This window comes from Astyanax mexicanus, chromosome 10 (genome assembly GCF_023375975.1).
Source record: "Astyanax mexicanus isolate ESR-SI-001 chromosome 10, AstMex3_surface, whole genome shotgun sequence".
Taxonomy (NCBI): domain Eukaryota; kingdom Metazoa; phylum Chordata; class Actinopteri; order Characiformes; family Acestrorhamphidae; genus Astyanax; species Astyanax mexicanus.
In genome coordinates, this window is record NC_064417.1 from 28,926,157 (window position 1) to 28,944,519 (window position 18,363).

General features: G+C 32.7%; 1 protein-coding gene and 1 long non-coding RNA gene across 6 annotated transcripts in view; both read left to right on the top strand.

Moving 5' to 3' along the window:
• LOC111197366 (uncharacterized) overlaps positions 1–18,363 on the top strand; it is a 125,185-nt gene that overhangs the window by 17,445 nt on the left and 89,377 nt on the right. The gene's annotated exons all lie outside the window — the stretch shown is intronic.
• LOC125804789 (uncharacterized) lies at positions 2,308–3,900 on the top strand. The gene is made up of 3 exons (XR_007440967.1): positions 2,308–2,418; positions 3,484–3,539; positions 3,637–3,900. It is a non-coding gene; the product is annotated as an uncharacterized LOC125804789 (long non-coding RNA).

The following is an 18,363-nucleotide window of genomic DNA, read 5'->3' on the forward strand; positions in this document are numbered from 1 at the left end:
AATCACAATCTTAAACACACCAATAAGTTTCCTACTATTCCATTCCACTTTAAAAAGTAATGCATTAGTTACGTTCAAGTTGGTAAGAACCTCGTAGTTTCAGTTCCACCTTAAATGCTGGAGCATATTGACACAATCACTCTAATGTTAGATTATTGTACATTTTCATTACACCTTAAACAGTGAAGCAGTTACAGGTGTCTAGACGAAACTGCTGCACCTTTTAAGGAATAAACAGGGGAGCATTAACAAATTAGCAAACTCACAAATGATCTTGGTGCTTTTCGTCAAAACAACTTTATGAATAATATAACATTAAGAAAGCCATTAGACAGCCTAAAACCTCCACTAGATAGAGAATGTTTTTGGGGACATGAAGATGGATATATGGATAGATAATGATGATAATATTGTGGCACAAATGTGTTCAATAGGTGTGATTTACCTGTGATTAGTCTCTGTGAATGTATGTATTGTGGTTTAAGCATGAAGGGAAATATATATATATATATATCTATAATCAAATGAACAGTGTTGTACATAGTTTAAGAAAATATTGAATTAGAAACACGTTAATTCCCACATTCATATATTTAAATAATCGATGATCATGATTAATAAATGAATGTGTATATATTTAGGAAACACAAAAGGTAAAAGATGTTTTTTATCACAGCATATTTTTTGCAGCTAAACAGCTCAAAATGCTCCAAATAGCTCTTCTAGTGGCTAAGCATTACTTTATCAAGCAATCTTTAAAAAAGAAAAAAAAAAGAGAGAAAAACCCATGTGACTCCCCCAACCAATCAGCTTCAGCATATTTTCCTTTCAGTGATTTTGGCTCTTTGGTCAGTTACTTTCTTTTCAAGTTTGCTTCAGTGAAGATCTCTGGAGTTTCTTTCTCAGAAATGTCTCTGATATGGATTTTTATTCTGTTTCTTCAGATAATCTGTAAGTTTTCAATTTCACTGTGTTTATTAATGTCACCCACTGTTTTATTCTTATTTGAGATGAAATAATTTTATCTTCTAGATTCTGCTGAAGCTGTGGATCCTAATGGGCCGTCGTTTGTCTCAGTTGATTTTGGAAAAAATGTAACTTTTATCTGTAAAGTAGAAAATGCTGGTCACATCTCCAAGGTTTGGGTCTGGTACAGACAAAGAGTGAGACAGGAACCTCAAGAAGTGGTAGTGAAATTATTTGAAAAACAACCCACAGTAATATCAGACAGATTTGAAATAAAGGAACATTTTTCTCTGATGATTAAAAACGCTACTAAAGATGATGAGGGAATGTACTTCTGTGGATCTCTGGAAAAGAACACACTGAAGTTTTCTAATGGAACATCATTTTTAGCTGTTCAAGGTGAGATTTGTGTGTGTGTGTGCGTGTGTGTGTGCGTGTGTGTGTGTGTGTAAACAGATATAAAACATTAATTAAAAATATATCTGTAAACGCTTCCTGTACTGCTGTTATATACATATTGTAAATGATATACATATATTACCCATTTATTTCCAGATTATGCACATTGTAGGTTTATATCTTATGTTAAGTTCTTTCTGCATACTCTTTATTCTACTATGTATATTTTTGCACTTCTGTTTTATTTGGATTTCATGTGTGAACACCATTTGGTTTGCTACTTAATTATCGCATCTTTCTGTATGACCCTTATAGACATAAATCATAATCAATTCCACAAAGCCATTTCAAAATTGTAATTTCACATTCTATTGTATTTGTAGAATCTCATTGTTTTTTCTCTAATAATGACATAATTTAAGCTAAAGTTATGTCTTTTTATTTTATTGATTAGGGAATCCCCAATTTAACATTTCAGTGATCCAAACTCCAGTCTCAGCATCAGTTCCTTCAGGACAGCGAGTGAATCTGCAGTGCTCCGTCTACCCTGAGAACCAATCAGCAGAACTGAGAGTCTTCTGGTTCAGATCTGCTGCAGGATCATCCTCTCCTGAAATCATCCACACTCATAACTTCAGCAGGAGCAGCCGTCAGTGTGTGTACAACTTCACCAAGATCATCACCGATGAGAACGATACTGGAACTTTCTACTGCGCTGTGGCCACCTGTGGGAGGATCATTGTCGGGAATGGAACACCAGTGAACTTGAGTAATTGAATTATTATTGATTATTTATGTAGTGAAGGTAAAATCATAGACTGGAGAATGAATATTAGGGAGGTTTATTGAGTAAAGTTACAGATAATAGTCAGTTGTTGTTAGTTTGCATTGTTTAGTCACATTTACACTATTTATATTCGCTGTTATTTCTTCCAGAGGGGCCTGCAGAGCCCACTGTGATCATTCTGGGAGCTGCTGTGGGAGTGTGTGTGGTTGTGATTATCGCTCAGTCCATTGTGTTTTATAAAAGAAGAAACAGCGAACAAAGCAGTGGTGAGTTTCTGAGTTTAGAAGTTTGAGAGCTCTTTTTTAACTTTATTGAATCATAAAATATGTTTTTCCTTTTTTTTACTTTAAAATGTGTTTAAAATGGATAAGAACCTGTTTTATAGTAGGCAAATTCAAAACCAATATCACAAAAATTAATAAATACACTGTAAATGTAGATAAGAAGTGGAAAACTGTTAAAAACGTTACTACATTTCCACAAATGTTTTCTTTTTGTTTCCACTTAAAACATTTGTTATGTTGAATTTATTACAGTGTACAAATAAATAAAAAAAAATGCTTGTTGCTATCTTACACCCAGTCAACAATATATTTTCATGTCTTGCGCCTGCTTCGTCAAAATAGCGAGTTTGGGAATATATCCACACTGATGGGCGTGGAGGTCTGGAAGTGAGTTGTGTTTAGGTAAATATCAGGCATGTTTCTATTATGGTGGTGGGAAATACAGGTGCGCCACTAACTGAGTCTGACAACAGTCAACAGTCACACGTCCATACCTAAAAATAGTTTTTTTCATGTTTTTCATGCCTAAAACTCACCCAGGATTAATTAAGATAATTAGTTCATTCCCTTTGTGTGTTTTGAGCTGCGCAAGACATATTTTTGCGTCCTCATGATACCAAAGACACATCGTCATGCACTAAAAATCAAGCTACGCTGTGCATGCTTGATCTATAGCGCATCAGTAAATTGTGCATCGTGCAAGTGGATTTAAATATATATTTCTAAATCTAACGCTGTTTTATAAATGTCGGCACAAAGCGTGAAAATTGAAAATAGACTGTTCACAGGGTGTAAGATAACAATTCGTATCACCTCAGGTTGCACAGTTTTAAATAATAAATCATATAAGTAAAGCTATCTTTCAGATTTTCTAGAATTAAATAGCTGAATTTAAGAATAAGTAACCTTTTAATTAGAATACTGTGAGATTTCAGGTCTGATAGAGATAACTGTAGATGGAAAAACAGGTTGCACAATATTTCTTGATAGTAAAATTACATTCCACACATTCTGAGTGATGGTACTGTATATTCTTTTCCTCTGTAGGAAGATCTACCAACAGTGAGCAGCCGTGGTCTGCAGTACAGAACTCAGCCAATCAGGTACATCATGAGCAGTAAATAATTCACTAATTCTCACTAATCTCACACTGTCTTTTCCTTTTATTTAACTCTGCTCTGTGTCTCTGTGTTCCAGCAGGACGGTGAATCTGCTGGAGTGAATTACGCTTCTGTTCAGTTTAAAGATCGTAAAGCTAAAGCGGGCAGAGTGAAGAGGGAACAGTCTGAGGACGTGGTTTACTCTGATGTGAGGAGACACGCTGCTGCTAATAATCGATCACATCGCTAAATAATAATATTACACTCTTTATACATAATCCCAGCTGATGAGTGTAATGTAATACATGTTATTAAATTCAGTAACACTTTACAATATGGGTACATTCATTAACAGTACTTACAAAAGAATGCATCAACTAATTAATAATTAAGACATTATTAATAATTACAAATGTTTTTAACTAATGTTTCAATTCAGTATTATTATCAACCTTCTTAAGCAATAAAATTTTGTATTGATTTATAATGTCTAAACTAGTTTTCACTCAATAATTCAATAATTATTTGAAAAATGACTATGGTGTAAGTGCTGTCATTTGTGACTCTTATCGTAAAGTGTTACTTTAAATTCTATATTTACTAACATTCTATAATGTTGATAATTGATTTCCATTTGTCAACAAAGTGATTCTATTGTAATTTAATGCAAAAAAATGTTTTACATACAATGACACTCATAAAAAAAGAACATTTTTAATTGGTTAACGATTTCTTTAAATCAGTGTAAAACACTGTGTATAGAAAAGTATTATTATTATTATTATTATTATTATTGTTATTATTATTATTATTAATAATAATAATAATAATAACAATAATAATAATAATAAATAAATGGTAAAAATAACTGTTAATATACTGAGATTAACTCTAGTACAGGATTTTTTTTATATTTTATTCGGAAGTCAGTATTAGTTTTTTTGTGTCCACTGATTTATGTTTTCTTTATTTTCTGAACTTTGTGTTTTGTATAAAAAACAAATCTATATTTGCAAAGTGTCATTTTTTTAATATATTATATTCCAATTTTAATAATGATTGAAAATTAAAACTATCTAATTTAAATTGTGGAAATTCTGTAAAATAAGATTAATAGAGATAATCTGCAATGTTTACTTGCTATTTTAATTGCTCTTTTTCTTTACATTTTTCATTATTTCTTTCAGGCAGTAAGTGCCATGTTTTTGTTTAATAAAGATATGTTTAAATAGCATATTTCACAATAATAAAATACGTATTACAAATGTAACGTATTACAAATGTAACGTATTACAAATGTATTTGTTGCATAATTGTAATAAAGCTTTATTTAAATTGATTGCGGTAAAATTTATTATTTTATCTAACACTGTTACTTAGAGTGGATTAATTGTTGAATGTCAATGAAATAAGACTTTTAAAGTTTATAAACACACTCTACAGAGGTTCTTTGAGTATGCTATTAAAAGAAATAAGAACGAAAATTGAATTAAAATGCTATAGATTAAAATAGAAATGTATGTTTGGTTGCCCCAATCAATTAACAAATCAATAAATCAATAAACAAAAGAAAATTACAGATATACATTTTAAATCAGTTGTATCTCTTAAACATAAAAAAATGTTCTATGGGGTAAAATAACATCAGGACTATTTTTTTAGGCATTAATTACATTGTATTAATTATATAAATTGTAGTCTAATTTATGATATACACTTGAATAAAATGTTTTTTGTCTATACATAAATGTTTATTTTACTTTCAGAAAAAAAAAAAGAATTCATGTGTTCATTTGTCACAGAGATGAGGGAGGGGGCTTTTATTATATTTCTATCCAGAACAAAGAGCTTCTGATCACCAAATATGGTTTGAAGGAAGCTGAGGAGAAAAAAAAAACTTTTCCAGCCAATCAGCTTCAACCAAGACAGTTCAGTGGTTAACTCAGTCACTTCTTTACTTAAATGCTCTCCTCCAGGCTGTACTGGCTTCAGTTTTTACACCATGGCTCTACAAAGGACTGGAATTATCATGCTATTTCTTTACAACATCTGTGAGTTTCATTATATCATTATTTTATTATTTTATAATGCTATTTTTATTATGGTTATGGTTTGAGCAACATTATATAATATCCACGTTTCTTAAACAATATTTATTTAAAAAAAGTATTTTATTTTGCATAATATTTAAATATATATATACCAAAAACAGTTTCATGCTAGATTTAAAACTGTTCTGAACATTGACATTTAGACATTGAAAGATAATGTAACGTACTGTTTTGGTTCATCAACTGGACTCTGAAGAGTCACTCTTCTTCCTACCCTTCATGTTAGTGCACACTTTACTGACAGACTTTTTTTAAACTTTTTTTACAGGTTCTTCTCAAGCAGCTCTAAATCCACAGCCGCTGGTTCTCTCAGTTGAACTTGGAAAAGCTGCTACTCTTCACTGTTCACTTGGAGACCAGTCCAGTGCAGAGGTTAGGATGTGGTACAAGCAGAGACTGGAGCATTCTCCACTGGAAGTGGCTTCAAAGTTAAAAGGCAGAGATTCAGAAATATCACCCCATCCAAGATTTAAAGTGCAGAAAGATACGACAGGCTTTGCTCTCACTATTGAAAATGTTGTTAAAGAAGATGGCGGGATGTACTTCTGTGGAACCGGTGAAGGAAAAACACTGAAATTTTCAAACAGCACATTCTTAACGGTGACAGGTAATTACTCCAATTGTTTATTGGCTTTGGTTCACATTATTTAACAAATCTAAAATATGTGCCAATGTATCTTATTGTTTGATGTGAGACTTGGGTACACTCTCAGAAAAAAAAAAAAATCGTACCAAGCTGTAAATGGGGTGATACCCTCAAGGCTATGCTTTCAGTACGTTTAGTTCCTTCGCAGTTGTTTGTCCCTGTTTTTGATGGACCTGAAGGATCATGATATATGGTGAATTAACGATGATTGGGACAATCAAAGATCAAATGGGACAGTTTAGCTATACAAACAATATATTTAAAAAAAGTTTGCTTAGGCCTAGCTGTGAAACTACAAAACCAAATTTTTATAACTTAATATCTTCAGTATTTCAGAAATGGACCATTTGTTTTTTGTTTTTTGTCCATCAATGGCAAAAAAACTCAAAAACGATCTATATCACTCCTAATTCACCCCAGATTTAAGGGTACATTTTACCATGTTGAACAAAAAGAACCTGTATTCTTATGACACTTTGCCTTTAGCACATCAGGCTCATGAAAAATGATCATAATTATAGTAATAATAACAACAACATATTTAAATAAATAAAACATTATTTAAACATTATTCTGTTTGATTATGCTTCAATCTCACCAGTGCTCCTTCTTTTAGCCATCAGAAGTCATCAGCCAACTATTACACAAGTTTATATAGCGTTTTGTATTTGGTGCTTGCTATGTTCTGTACTAAACAAACTCACGAGTATATAATTATTTAGAGAAAAAAGGAACGCTAGAGGTGATACTCACTAAAATAATGGTAATGTAAGCTTTTGAAGAAATGCAAATGTGTGCCTCTGAAAGGCCTCTAAAAACTGGTATTTGTAAAAATAACTTACATACTTCTACAGGATAGCATGGTCTCTTCGTAGAGATGGTAAAGTTATTATGTTGATTGAATTTATTTACTCAACAGAATAACTTTATTATTTAAAGGTCACCTAAAGGCCCAGCTCTTTAACAGCATTGGATAAAGCACAAATATTGGTTAAAGCTTTGGTTGCACTTACTATGTCTTGTTCTTGTTCTTCTACATAGAATTGATATGTATATATTAGTAATATCTATGCTATATCTTTGTCAGATCTATGTGAAAAGTGTGTGTGGCAAGCAATATGGTTACTGTGTGGCTAAATTCTGGCACTATCTGAGCTCAAAAGTATCTAGAATTTGGGGTCTGTCAGGAGTATCTTTGGATAATCTGAGTAAAGACTTTTGCACTGTTGAAAGTTACTATTTCCACTCATAGTTTCTTGCTGATTTAACTAGAACGGTATTACTGCTCAGACTATTGTTTTTTTAAGGTTCAATCAGTATTAAAAAATAGCCATTTAAAATGTATAAAGTTGACTGTGTAGAGTGTATAATACATTTCCTTATTCTGACACTGATGACACTATATTTACAGAACATTCCAACATCTCAGTTCTCCAGACTCCAGCACTGCAGTCGGTTCCTCCAGGAGAAGCAGTGAATCTTCAGTGTACGGTTCTCCCTGAGATCAGATCAGCAGAACTGAGAGTGTTCTGGATCAGATCTGCTGCAGGATCATCCTTTCCTGAAATCATCTTCACTCATCACAACAGCAGCAGCAGCAGCAGCAGCAGCCGTCAGTGTGAGATCAGCTCTTCTAAACACAGCAGTGTGTACAACTTCTCCCCCAACATCCCCAACAACCACCATGCTGCAACTTACTACTGCGCTGTGGAGACCTGTGGGAGGATCATTATCGGGAACGGGACAACAGTATGCTCAAGTAAGATTTTTTTGTATTTTAAGCATTATATTATAGCTACATTAAATTGGCAAAAAACATTAAAAATTATGTCATATTTTGTTGCGATATTTTTGGATTTCATATAAAGACAATAGGCCAATATGTCAAAATCATTTTGAGTGGTGGACAGTAACAAAGCAACAAATTATTAATTTGTTTAAAAACTGCAATTAAGTATATTTATTATTGAATCTTTACTTTTATCTGGTATCTAAAGTATTCCAAATTTATATTTAAAATTTTACTTTAACTTAAATATCATGAAATATCTCAACATATCTCAAATATCCTACCTAGTACGTATTAATGTGATCACATTTGTACAAGTCACTATCTACTTTTGCTGGAGTAATACTGTATTGTACCTTGGGTATCTCTACTGTTCTGCTCCACCAGTCTTGCACTCTGCTTTTGGATAACTTTTTGCCACTACTGGTGCAAAACTTTAAGCAGTTCAGCTTGATTTGGTGGCTTGTGATCACCTATCTTCCTCTTGATTATATTCCAGAGGTTTTCAGTTTGGTAAAATCAAAGAAACTCATCATTTTTAAGTGGTATCTTATTTTTTTAAGAGCTGTATATAATTTATATCAATTTGTGTGCAAATTACGCTCCTTTTTTCCAGAACCCTCTGTTCAAGGTGATCATTCTGTTCTGGTTGTGATCCTCAGTCTGGCTCTGGGTTTGAGTTTATTCTGGAACATCACTCTGACCTTCTGGAGCTGGAGGAGAGGGATCTGCAGTGGTGAGTTTACTCAGATGCAAAGAAAGGTCTTTAGTTTTCTTGTGTTGCTCAACCTCTAACAGATGTTCTCTCATTGTATTTTTTAAGGTAAAACATATACATCTGTTCTTCTTCCAGAGGTTCTACAAGATCTGGTATGTGCCTGTTCTGCTCAGACTGTGGGCAACAACATACAAAGTATACATAACCAAGTTATTATTTTAAATGGTTTGTTTCATACCAATATATAATCTGCATGGTAGCAATGAGTTTTTATATACCCGTACATATATACCATTAGTCTGCCATGGACTAAGACCACACACAACATTGTAATGATTAAATATTTTAATATTAAATAATTATTATAAACTATAGTTACTGAAAATGTTACTGAACTATATTAATTACTGTAGAATATGTATAAGAATTTTCAGGGTTAAGCAGGTAAAGCACTACTACCTTATAAAAGGCCTCATTAAAATATGAAATCTAAACGTTAGATCTAACAACATTTTCACACCTTTTAGAAGACTGGGGTGTGAAAGTCTCACTCACACTGCACTGCTGCCCTTGTGGGTCTGATGTCAGCTTCCTGGCACAGATGTACACTGAGATACATTCTGAGAAGCATTCTCAAAAATTTGATTAACAGTCTGATACTTTGGTGAGGTCAATCATATTTACACTTAAAACTATACAATTGGTTAAATAAGGGTGATTTTGACAGCTTTTGATTATATATTCCAAACTTACAGCAAAGTAATTCCAAACTCACCCCAAACTCATTCCAAACTTATCCCAAACTCATTCTAAATGTATCCTAAACTTATCCCAAACTCATTCCAAACTTATCCCAAACTCATTCTAAATGTATCCTAAACTTATCCCAAACTCATTCCAAACTTATCCCAAACTCATTCCAAACTTAGCCCAAAGCCACCCCAAACTTCCCGGAAAGTCAACCCCAACTCATCCACAAACTCATCACTCCAAACTATCCCAGAACTCATTTAACTAACCAAAACGTATTCAAGACTAATCCCAAACTTATTCCAAACTCATCCCAAATTTATTTTAAACTGAAGAACATCTCATCCAAAACTCATCCTAAACTCATCCCAAACTTATCAAAACTCATCCCAAACTTATTCCAAGCTGATACACAACTCACCCCCAAAATCATTGACCAAATCACAATATATTAAAATTGAAACCCAACTCATTTGAAACTAGTCCCAAACCCATGCCAACTGTATCCAAGACTAATCCCAAACTTATTCCAAATTCACTCAAAACTCATTCCAAGTTTATTTTAAACTGAAAAACAACTCATCCAAAACTCACCCCAAAACTCTCAAAACTCATCCCAAACTCATTCCAAACTTATCAAAACTCATCCCAAATATATATATAAAGGCTGGTTAAGAAGTATTATAGGTCCTGATTATAATTTTATTACTGCAGTTATATGATCCCCTACCTTATTTTAGCTACTTTCTTTTTTTCTGCAGGATGATGATGATGAAGAGTTTGACTTTTCTGATTTACATTTCTCTGATAAGATGAAGAGAAGAGTGTTGAAGGAAAACATTTTCACCAAAGTCAGATTTACTGGTTTTAATTTCAATAAACTAACACAGTAAAACTGTATCATACAGAGTACAGAGTTACTGCAGTGATGTAGAGTGCCCTTCTTCCTTATGAGATTTCATTATATATTTTGGTTGTATATTTTCTTGTAATTTCTTTAATTATTTTTTTCTGTAATGTTACAATTAACCACTGATTTTAATCAGTTCCACATAAAAAAATTGTGAAAATGTCATATTAAACTTTTTTTGTTATTTTTGCTGTTTTGCTGTTGTTTGTCCTGGTTTAGAGCCCATATAGCATAAAGGAAGAAGCTCTTCCTCGTCCTCTCTGTGTTGGCCTTCAGGGAGCAAAAAGAGGCACTTCCTTTTTAGTAAAAAGGAAAATTCTTGCATAACACTTTACAAAACAGGTCACAAAAAACAGTATTTATAACAGATACAATACAGTTAAACGTTAAATGTTGAAGTAATGTTTCATCTAATAATTAGTTCTTACTAATTAAAACATTATGAAACATAACTGAAACTTAATGCTTATGAACCATTAGTTAGACAACAGTATTGACTGATAATAACTAACTGCTTTTCCCAAGTCAGGCTGTAATGTTTCCTGTGTGTTCTTCTGTGAGTTTAAGGTTTGTTTAATGTTATACTAAGTTTTAATGCAAGTAATTAGATATTGTCTTACTTATTTGCTTAAAATATGCTGCTTGTTATGCAAAGGTCAAAAGGTCAATTAATTGAAGTTTGGGAGCTCTCTGTGACTATGACAGTCTACAAAACTCAACATGTTTTACAACAAGAATGAAATTATTACTAAATGTTAAACTGGCAATCCTGGCTCTGACAAATACGCATTGTGTCTAAAAGTATTAACAGGCTAATGCATATTTTTAAATAAAACTTAAAATCTATCCCTATCCAGCAGCAGCAATAATACATTAATTTGACAGTGGAAGAGAGAATAGATTTTTTATTTTAGAAACAATTGTATTATGTTGTTTGAAATAGTCTATACATACCAGTAGAAACAAATGAATCAAATTCTCTGATAATAAAACATTAATTATTTTGGGGGATTTTAAGGGGCCTGTAAAACACTAGTAAAAACTTAGTCCTATATATTTTTTGGATTGACTGAAGCATTCAGATTAAATTAAATGATCAAATGACGTACTTGTCGTCTACCTACCTCTCTAACTGAGCTGCGCTCTGTCAGTATATCAGAGAAAGATACACAATTATTTAAAGGTTAGATAAAACAAAAGAAAAAACTAAATCCTCACTCCAGCCTAATTTCTCATTTTTAAGTACATTTTAATTTGTATTCTTCTGAGTACATATAAATTAGTTATAGATATATTACACTATTAGATATATACTATATTGATTTTTTTAATTTATATAATTTAGTTGTTTTCTGGCTTATCAGAAAATTGATTTATAATGCTAAACCTATTTAAAAGAAGGTCACGTGACTTCTGATTAAAATCTTGTTGCAAGAAAAAAAGCAAAAAACTACTGCATATCCAGCCAATCAGATTCAGCTCCAGTCTCCACCCAACTTATACACTGTGAGTGTTCTCTAAACTGCTTCCTTTCCATCAGTTTACCTCCAACCAGAATGGCTTGTCTTATGAAGACGGCTCCATCATGTATTCTCATTGTCCTTTTCTACATAATGAGTAAGTGTATACAGCTTTTTTTATATTTACAGTTTTTTATCAGCTTTAAATGTAGATATAAAATTTAAATAATTTAAAATGAATGGTAAACACTTTATTTAAAGGGTACCTATGTATGGGGATTTTTTATAACAAATTAATTTCATATAAGCATTGCATTGTGTATTTACAAATAAAAGTGACACTTGAATATTAATCGAACTATTCAATAACACTCTCAACGTGACATAAGACGTTTTAGTAAACAAATTAGATTGTGTTGACATAAAATGCTTTAAATATACTGAGCATCATATTTTAAAATGGATAGATATAACAGCATTATAAATACAATAAATGGACCCTAGTTATATCAGTTATATCAATGCCATATGCCATGTTAAGAGTAGTCTTAAAATCTAAAAAGAAAAACAAGTGTTTCTTTATAAATATGTTATTTAATGTGGTATTAAGCCCATATGTAGCTATGCTTCAGATAAATTGTTACCATTTTAATTGTTGAAATGCCCTCCTCCTTTTTCTCATTGGAATTTATATCAGCTCTATTTTATTTTATAGGTTCTGCTCAAGCTGTGGAAGATCTAAAAAGAGACTTTATATCAGCTCAGTCTGATAAACCTGTTACTCTTGACTGTAAACTTGAACATCAGACTGTTAAGGAGAATCAGTTTTGGTACAAACTAATATCGGGACAGGAGCTGCAGGAAGTGGCAACAAAACTAGAAGAAAAAAAGACAGGCAGTCTTTCACCTGGGTTTGATAAATTAGGATTCAAATTACACCAAAATTTTTCTTTAACTATTGAACAACCTAATAAAACTCATGAAGGAATGTACTTCTGTGGAAAAGATGGAAACACCGATAGGTTTTCTAAAGGAACATTTGTAGCTGTAAAAGGTAATGAAATACTATTTTCCTAATATTTTAATTTTCTATCTTCTATTGCTACTGTAGGACACATGGTTTCTGTAAATACATAAATTTACACAATTTCTCACACTATACAGTTAAAATCAGCTACATTATTTCCTAATTTAATGATTAATTAACTGTACAGCACAGTTAACAGACTGGTAAATGATGCTAGTTTAACACACTGAGTTGGCCGTGTCTAAATGTTGTCTTTATTATATTGATCAGATCATTCACAGTCAGAAATCTCAGTGCTGCAGAGTCCAGCATTCCAGACCCTTTCTCCAGGAGAAGCAGTGAATCTTCAGTGCACGGTCCAGCCTAACAACCAACCAGCAGATCAGCAAGTGTTCTGGTTCAGATCTTCTGCAGGACGATCTTTTCCTGAAATCATCTTCACTCATCACAGCAGCAGCAGCAGCAGCAGCAGCAATCGTCAGTGTGAGATCAGCTCTTCTAAAGACGGCTGTGTGTTCAACTTCACCAAGAACATCTTCAACACCACTGATACTGGAACTTACTACTGCGCTGTGGCGAGCTGTGGGAAGATCATTATTGGAGATGGAACTCCAGTAGACTTCAGTAAGCTCTATTTTTTCATATAAAACCTATTTGGGTTAATAATATATATATATACATATGTGCACTATTTGTATTATTTATATAGACTGTATTCGAGATTGTAGGTTTGTAGATCTGCCATCAGACATTGAAAAGACAATGGTAAAAAAAAACACCTCTCACACCTTCTGAAGACATGGGGGTGTGAACCGCACCAGATACACTGCAGCTAGCTTTACTTAGTAACACGTCATCAGTGTATATCTCAATACAGATGTACAAAGAGATAAAATATCAGTCTTATCAGTCTATATTATTGCTGTGTTTTGAAAAGAACTTGTAGATATGTTATATATCACCATCCAGGGGTTCTGATTTAACATATTGCATTATATTACCATACTTTAAGCAGGACAATACAAATACACAGTATATCTGTGTGTGTACTATTTGCATTATGTATATAAATGTATTATTTGAGCTGCAATCACATAATAAAAAGTAAGTAATTTGTTAAACAGTTACTGCTTATGAATATTAATTTGTAGTATGTTTGATGATTGGTGTTTTGTAGAGAAGCCTGTGGATCCTGTTGTGATCTTTCTGGGAGCAGCGCTGGGACTGTGTGTGGTGGTGATCTCAGCTCTACTCTGTAAAAGAAGAAACTGTGAACACTGCAGATGTAAGTGTTTCTTTTATGCTTAGTATGCGTATAACGTATACGTTCTGTGTTTATCTGTGTGTTCAATTACAGTAATTTAAATCGCGTAGTTTGATCTGGGTTTAATCTATTTATTTGAGGTAAACAATTGCAGTTTAATTGACGAGTCATACTTTAGGTTCACTGGATGAAGCATTTTGTTTTACAGAAATTTGGTTTACAGTAATAAACTTGATAAGCATGAGGAACAATTTTATGGTCATTTCTAATGTAACAGGCTTTAGCTATAAAGCTTATAGCACACATTTAAATATTATAATTAATAAAATGATATAATAAAACATATTCATATATTATTATAAATAAATCAGAAATTAATCTAATCACATAGTGAGGTTTATTAATTAATTAAATAATTAATTTGTTTAATGAGTAGTTTGATCATTTATTCTGTACACATTATTGTGTATTATACCAAAGTTAGTTCTGACCCTGCAATGTGATTACCTGAGAGGCTCTGTAACCGAAGCTCTCCATGTATTACTCCACATACAGGTAACCTAGCAACGATGCAGCGCTTACAAACCAAACAGCACTGCTACAAACCGAGTAGCAATGGAACTATTTTAACTCGCGGAGTGTTTATAACCAAACAGATCGTATTTTCTTGCCCTCTCTAACTCAAAACCTTTTAATAAACAGCCATCATGGAACTTGGTATAATCGCAATAATACACTCAAGGTTCATGCTATAATGTGTAATACTGGCACCGCTGTGCTGATCTATGGCACTCGACCTGTGGCCTACATTGTAACATGTGATATTGGCAGTGCCTCTTATGTATTATTGCTTAAGTAAAATAGTATGACAAACTAAAAAATAAAATGACTTTTCTTTACATTTAAAAAGGTTGTATTGACCAGCTTAAAATTTCCAGTTCATCCAATTTTGAGATAATTCACTCTTTCAGCTGGATTTGTCAGTGTACCTTGTAGCCTGTCTAAACACCTTAAAAAGGTCATATTGATGTAACATAACGTGATTTTACAAGTACTTGTTAAAAAAAGGACATGTTTGTCCATTTTGCATCTAGAGCTTATAGGGAAATAACTGTAAACATTATCTTTATTTAATAACAAAATACAAGCACATGTGTAACATTATGTAAAAATGAAAATATAAAAATGATAACAATATGTGCATAAATTTAATATAATGTGGTAAAATGAACCTTTGTGTACAAAGAAAATTAGTAAAAGCTAAGAACAGACTGTGTCTGAAATGCACTGAAAGACAAATGTTTATATTTCTTTTTCCTCTTATTATTTTGTTTCCAGTACGACATCAGCTGGATTTACTGGTTGAAAACTCAGCCAATCAGGTAATAGTCCTGTCTTCTTAAATATTCATTAGATTTAACTTGTTTAACACTGTATCTATTTTCCTAAATAAAAAGTTAATGTTATTGGGCTGAATTATTACTAGTTGTAGTAGTACTGCTTATAAAACTGCACCAGACACACTGCAGCTATCTTCACTTAGCATACCCATCATCAGAGTTCAGTACTGTGCAAACGTTTTAGGCACCAAAGAAAATTAGACTAATCCATTTATCTCAGCAATAGGAGTGTTTTACCTGAAAAGACATATGATCATATGATTTGAACAGATGGAAATAAACATTCAACGATTTCAACGATTTCTCATTTTTAACTAAGTATGTTTTATCCTGAGAGTCAAGCTGAAGAACAAATTGTAGTTCCACATTTCTCCTGGATGCCCACAGCCAGCATGTGTACATGTTCAGTTCCATCAGCAGCTCACCTGATTTACCAAATTTTCCAATTTACCAAACCAGGTGTTGATATGATGAGAACTAGAAATAACTCATTTAAACTCAGATGTTTTAAGGACAACAGTGATGTTAAAGCACTGTTTTTGTAAAATTGCTGTTTGTATTTATTGTAATGCTGGTGTTTTACTGAGCTAATAAACACTTACTTCACAGATTATTAATAGATAATTAACTTCTCACAGGTGGCTAAAACATTTGCACAATACTGTATATCTAAATACAGATGTACACAGAGATAAAATATCAGTCTTATCATTCTATATTTGGGCTGTGTATTGATTAGAAGTTGGAGATATAATATGTATCACCACCCACTGGTTCTGATTCAGTATATTGCATTATATTAGTCTTTTTATCTAAGCACAACAAAATGTAAAAGGGTTGAATACTTATATTAATGCAATAGACTTTATAAATGCATTGGGTGTACAGTTCACCCATGTTAGAATCTGATTACTGAAGTTATACTGCCACCTACTGGATTTTCACATTTCAGCTCTGTTCTTTATTTCTGTTAAAGGATCCTGATGATAAAGACGAGGAATTCTACTTCACTGCCTTCAGTCCAAATACTCTTTTCACCAGAGTCAGATTCACCCCCTTTTCTCCCCACAAACCAACTCAGTAAAAGTTACTTTATGTAAATAATAATTTGTGATGTTCATAAACCCATTTCTATATAGTTACTTTATTGTTTTGTAGCTTTAATTTAAACTGCTCTGTATGAATGTGAGTGGTTCTGTGTTCATTTTGATGTGATGGGTGAAATATTTGTATTTTGTGAAATTAAGTTTAAAATAATGTGTGTATTTTTTTATTTTAGTTTTTGCATGGTAAAGACAGCAGCGTTCTCTTTTTTTTTCTATATATTTTTTTAAATAAGTTTTAGACAACAAAATATATCTTATAGTACATGTAATTAAAAAATGCTTTAAAATATTGAAAACTATACAATAAAAAATAAAATTTGGAAAAACAATGTCTTTATTTTACATTTTAAATTATGTTATTATGAACATATTATGAATATATATATATATATATATATATATATATATATATATATATATATATATATATATATATATATTGAGAATTTGATTGTGTTGAGCAATAAGCACATTAGTCATGTCAGCATGTTGCATGATCGCCAACCCGACTCATGCCTAATTCCCCATTTAACTCATCACCAACTCTCCAATCATCTTATCCCTAGCTACCTGCCCAACTCCCCACTCAACTCATCACCAATTACCTCCCTAACTTATCCATAACTATCCACTCAACTCATCCTATCCCCAACTACCTCCCCAACTCATCCCCAACTCCCCACTTACTCAACTCCAAATACTTCCCCAATGTATCCTTAACTTCCTCTCACACTCTACAACTACCTCCCTAACTCATCCCATTAACCTCCCCAACTTAACCCCAACCACCTCACCTACTTTCCCATTTCATCCCCAACTCACCCCAGCCACCTCCCGAACTCGACCCAAACTAACTCCACAAATCATTTCCAAATCCCTAACTCACCCCCCAACTGCCTCCCCAACTCATCCCAAACTACCTCCACAACTCATTTCCAAATCCCTAACCCACCCCCAACTACCACCCCAACTAATCCCAAACTACCTCCACAACGCATTTCCAAATCCCTAACCCACCCCAAACTACCTCCCCAACTCATCCCAAACTACCTCCACAACTCATTTCCAAATCCCTAACCCACCCCCAACTACCTCCCCAACTCATCCCCAACTCCACAATTCATCCCCAAATTATTGGATGGAGTGCCATAATTCCAGAGGACACAGTTCCACTGCTCCACAGCTCAGTACTGGAGGATTTTACACATATTTCCCATGCTTAGCATTAGGCTTCTTAGCCAATATTTATTTATCATAAAAAAATAGCATAATTTTATTGTATTCGTATCCACTGGCAGCAATAATGCATTAATTTGACTCTTAAAGAGATAATAGATTATCAATTTTAGAAACAATTGTATTATGCTGCTTAAAATAGTCTATACATACCAGTAGCAATAAATTAATAAAAATATGTATTATTATTTGATGACTGTAACATGACTGTAAAACATTATTAAAACTTGGAATGACTGAAGCATTCAGATCAAATTAAATGATTAAATAATGTACTTGCTGTCAAACTACCTCTCAGTTATATAAAGAGTAGATAAAGCAAAAGGAAACACTTTTGTCTTCCTCTACTCGTAGCTCAGACTGGTGTATTTCACTCTCCATTATAAACTTTTTAATATTTATGAGTTGAG